Genomic DNA, 4,774 nt, shown 5'->3' with positions numbered 1-4,774 from the left:
ACCTCCTCCACTCTCCTCTCTCCCTCTCACACATACTTACTCCTACCTGTATTCTCTTTTCTCCTCTCCCTTCATCGTCACCCCTCCAACGTAACCCCACACCTACACAATCTAACCTCACCTTCCCTATTCAACCCATCCCACCCCCACCCCATCCCTTACACCTACTCCCACATACTCCACCTCTACCCCCACTCTCAACCTAACCCACACCCCACCCTTGCTTTCCCCATTCTCGCTTCCCCCACATCCCAACACCATCACACCACACCACACACCAATACATCAAATACCACCATACCACACAACACCACATCACATCACACCGCACCACTACGCACACACTAGCACTGACCACTTCCCAGCCTCACACAATCATCCACACAGCTACACATACACACACGCATATGTCAAGATCATCAGCCCTCTTCCACACGCACATACATGCTCTCTTATACACACGCATACGCACCTTCGTTTTGGGATCACCCTTACTTTATTATCTCCCCTTCCTAGCTCTCTTGTGTGACCCCTCTGTGCGGCATTCGCCATGATAGATCGCTAGCTACTACATATTCTTTATTTTCTCTCCTTGTTTCTTTCTGTGTTCCTTTCTGTGGAAGAGCGTAGGCTCGAAACGTTAGACTTTTTCACTTCCCGAGCTCTAAACTAATACATCTGTTTGTTGTCAATACCACCTGTCTTCGGCTTTTGTTTTTTTTTTTTGTTGAATTCTCCCATATATATATATGTATACTCTTTTACTCTTTACTCTTTTACTTGTTTCAGTCATTTGACTGTGGCCATGCTGTAGCACCGCCTTTAGTCGAGCAAATCGACCCCAGGACTTATTCTTTGGATGCCTAGTACTTATTCTATCGGTCTCTTTTGCCGAACCGCTAAGTTACGGGGACGTAAACACACAAGTATTGGTTGTCAAGCGATGTTGGGGGGGGGGACAAACACAAACACACAAACATTTACACACACATACGTATATATATATACATATATACGATGGGCTTCTTTCAGTTTCCGTCTACCAAATCCACTCACAAGGCTTTGGTCGGCCCGAGGCTATAGTAGAAGACACTTGCCCAAGGTGCCATGCAGTATGAATGAACCGGGAACCATGCGGTTGGTATGCAAAGCTACTTACCACACAGCCACTCCTGCGCCTATGTATATATATATATATATATATATATATATATATATATATATATATATATACACACACACACACAGACATTACGTGTGGTACTCTGGAGGACCGTTTTATCAATAACATCTAAAATCATTAATATTTCACATTTTTTACCTATTATCTGTGAAGTAGTTAACTAATTAACTAATCAATTGCTTGATCAAACGTCTGATGTCTCAATCAATTGGATCGTTAAAGCATTTAGTTTACTTTTTCTCCTTGTTGCTCCGTGCAAACTTCAGTGATATAACAGAAGAGGGAAATGGGAATGTTATCGGTAACATGGCAGATTTTTAACGCAAAACTAAACCAGAAATATATCATTGACTGAAAAGTGCATAGCAGTATTTCGTTTCCCTCTGCGTTCTAGGTGAAGGCACATGGCTTACGGGTTAAGATGTTCGGCTCACGATCGTAAGGTAATGAGTTCGATTCCCGGTGACGTGTCGTGACCTTCAGCAAGACACTTTATTTCACGTTGCTTCAGTCCTTTCAACTGGCAAAACTGAGTAGTGCCTGTATTTCAAAGGGCCAGTCTTATCACATTCTGCGTTATGCTAAATCTCCTTAAGAAATATGTGAAGAGTACGCGTGTCTGTGGAGTGCTCAGCCACTTGCATGTTAATCTCACGAGCAGACTGTTCCGTTGATCAGATCAACTGGGACTCTCGTCGACGTAACTGACGGAGTGCCAGTTAGTCGGTTACATTCCGAGTTCAAATTCCATCTAGGTCGACTCCCCTCTCCTTTCGTTCGGGGTCGATAAAATAAGTACCGTTCGAGCATTGGGTACGTTGTACTCAACTTTCCCCCTCCTCCCAAACTTTCAGACATTATGCCATAGAAAAAAGTGAAAAAAAATTATTAACATCAAACATTTTGAGGATAATATTTATTCCCACTTAAACGTGGGTGTTTTGTTAGAGCAAACTTTACTGCAGTAGATACCATAAGAGAGACTTTAGGTGTAAAATGTTCGCTTGTTTACATCGCTTACCGAGACCACCAGATCACGTGGTTTTGTCTTTCCTTGGTCTCTTTAGGAATAAACGCTCGACCGCTGGAGATAGCAGCGACTCAGTTCCCCGCCAGCCGATATATAGAAAATCATTGCCAAAAGAGGCACGGGTGTGATTTGCCAGCGAGCTTGTTAAAAAATGTAATATTTAATATATATTTTTTGAGGATAATGTCGTAGAAACTCTTCTCAAGAATTGTTTCATTTATTAAGATTTTTAGATTTACTCAACTTTGCTCTGAAACATCTGATGTTTTTTAAAACAATATTGTTGTTACAAGCCGTATATTTGAAAACTCAACTTCCTGTTGACACGACATTCTTCTTGTCAAAGATTTCTGTGTAATTTACTACTCAGTCTTGTTTCTTTTTATTTATTTATAATTACTTTTTGATGTTGTTTGGTTCAATTTTTCTCCATTTTCTTGGCTAGACTACTTTTAGTTTGATGTATTTCTCCTGGAGATTTGAAAGGTGCACGCGTTAGCTCAGACATTTTCATTGCTGAAACAACAACAATAATATCAACGACGACGACGACGACAACAACAACAACATCAACAACATCAACAACAATTACTGCTATTACTACTATCATCATCATCATCATCATCAATAATAGTAGTAAGGTAATCACAGACAAGGCTCTACCTAGAGCTGGTTTAATCTTGAAAGAGGAAGTGAGATCTGAAAACATGCGAGCGAGCGTGTTTGTTTATGTGTGGGCATACACACACACACACAAACACGCGCGCACGGACGCGCGCGCGCACACACACACACACACACTGCATTTTCATGCACACTGTATTGGCTACAAGACTGTCTGACATCACTCGCTGGCGTTAATATTGGGTTAGAAACTATTGGTTCATTTATTGGAATCCAGAATAACGATAATTTCAGAGTATCTGGTTTATTTGAAGGTCGTAAAAAGAATCCTCAAGCATCATAATGGCAGTTAGCTTCCAATGTGTTGGGCGTATAAAGGAAATAAAAAAAAAAAGGAGAAAGATATCCCAAGTTAACTAGATCTAAGCCAATTTACTTGATCGTAACCCCTTTCAAGTTAGGATAATCGGCAAAACGCAACATTTCGAACGAAGCAAAACCACACAAAAATGGTATCTTTTATATATGTTATATACTTTATGTCCGTCTTTTCACGTTTGCAAATTGCTAACAACATTTCCAGATAAAATGGCTGAGATATCAGTAATTACAAGTGCTGCGCTGGTTGTAGTAATGTTCAGGAAGGGTTAATATCTCAAAGAGTTCTGAGTAGGTCAATTAGTGTCAATAGGGGATTAGAAATACTAAACATTATATTTCTATTACATATGCATGCTATGGCTATAATTTTGTAATTAGTGGTGAAAACACTAACGCAACAGTAACATCTTAGGCTCGCGATCTAGTTTCAATTTTTAGTTGTAGTTATTCTCATGGTGATAGGGAACGTATGGCTGTCACTTGATTTTACCTTACGTACTTCTAAAAAAACGTTTGGTATCTTGGACATCTGGAGATCGTACTGAACTCACACGAGACCATGTGATAAAATTATAGCAGCAAGAAAGAAAGAGAGATTGACATAAAATTTCCACGTAAATGGAATAATGTAGAAATATATAACTGCATCCTTCTATCTCTGTGTGGACTACAGTAAAATTATCTCAAATATTTTCAAGTTACATATTATATTAGCGTCTCGGAATCTCTTTCCATCTCTGTGCTGACTGCAATAAATTTATCTCAAGTATTTTCAGGTTTGTATACTATACTGGCGTCTGGGAACGTCTTTCTAGATATGAGTGGGCTACAGTAAAATTTTCCTATTTTATGTTGTTTACAATATGATCTTATTTCCCTCTGGATCACTACTTTGTCCGGATATTCCTTGTGTATAATCTTTCTTTTATCTCTTATCTTTTATTTGTTTCAGTCATTGAACTGAGGTCATGCTGGAGAACTACCTTCAAAAGTTTAATCGAACAGATCGATCGGTATTTGTTATTCTTGTAAGCGGCTGTGAATTTCACTTGTTCAGAGAAGGAGCTGGTTTAAACTTCGTAGGATATTGGTTCTGCTTTATAAGATATTGGTTCTTCCTAAAGGTTACAGAATGTCTTCTTTGCAGGAAGCTTACATTACCTTGCCATCTTTATAATCATTGTTTTTGTCATTGTTCTAAGAAATTTGCGTGTCCTCATTAGCCTTCGTCTGTCCTCCCACCTCATGAGTATATGGAGCAGTGGCGTGCGGTGACTTCCGGGGTTGGGCATGCAATGAATTTCTCCCCACCCCCGGCAATTTTTCAGTAAATAAATTTTCGTATTCCTACAATTTACATATGGGAGATTCTGAATATGCAATCACCCTCGTATGACCTAGAATAAGCAGGGAATAAAAAATGGCTCTGTAAAGATGAGCCTGAAATAGGTGTATTGTTTGTATTTCTCTCTCTCTTCGAAACGTCAGTACTTTCCCATCCTCACTCTCCCTTAAAAAGTCTAAAAATCATAAGTGAAATGTAATAAAGATGAAAT

This window comes from Octopus bimaculoides, chromosome 4 (genome assembly GCF_001194135.2).
Source record: "Octopus bimaculoides isolate UCB-OBI-ISO-001 chromosome 4, ASM119413v2, whole genome shotgun sequence".
NCBI classification, from domain to species: Eukaryota; Metazoa; Mollusca; class Cephalopoda; order Octopoda; family Octopodidae; genus Octopus; species Octopus bimaculoides.
Note: the sequence above shows the minus strand (reverse complement) of the source record.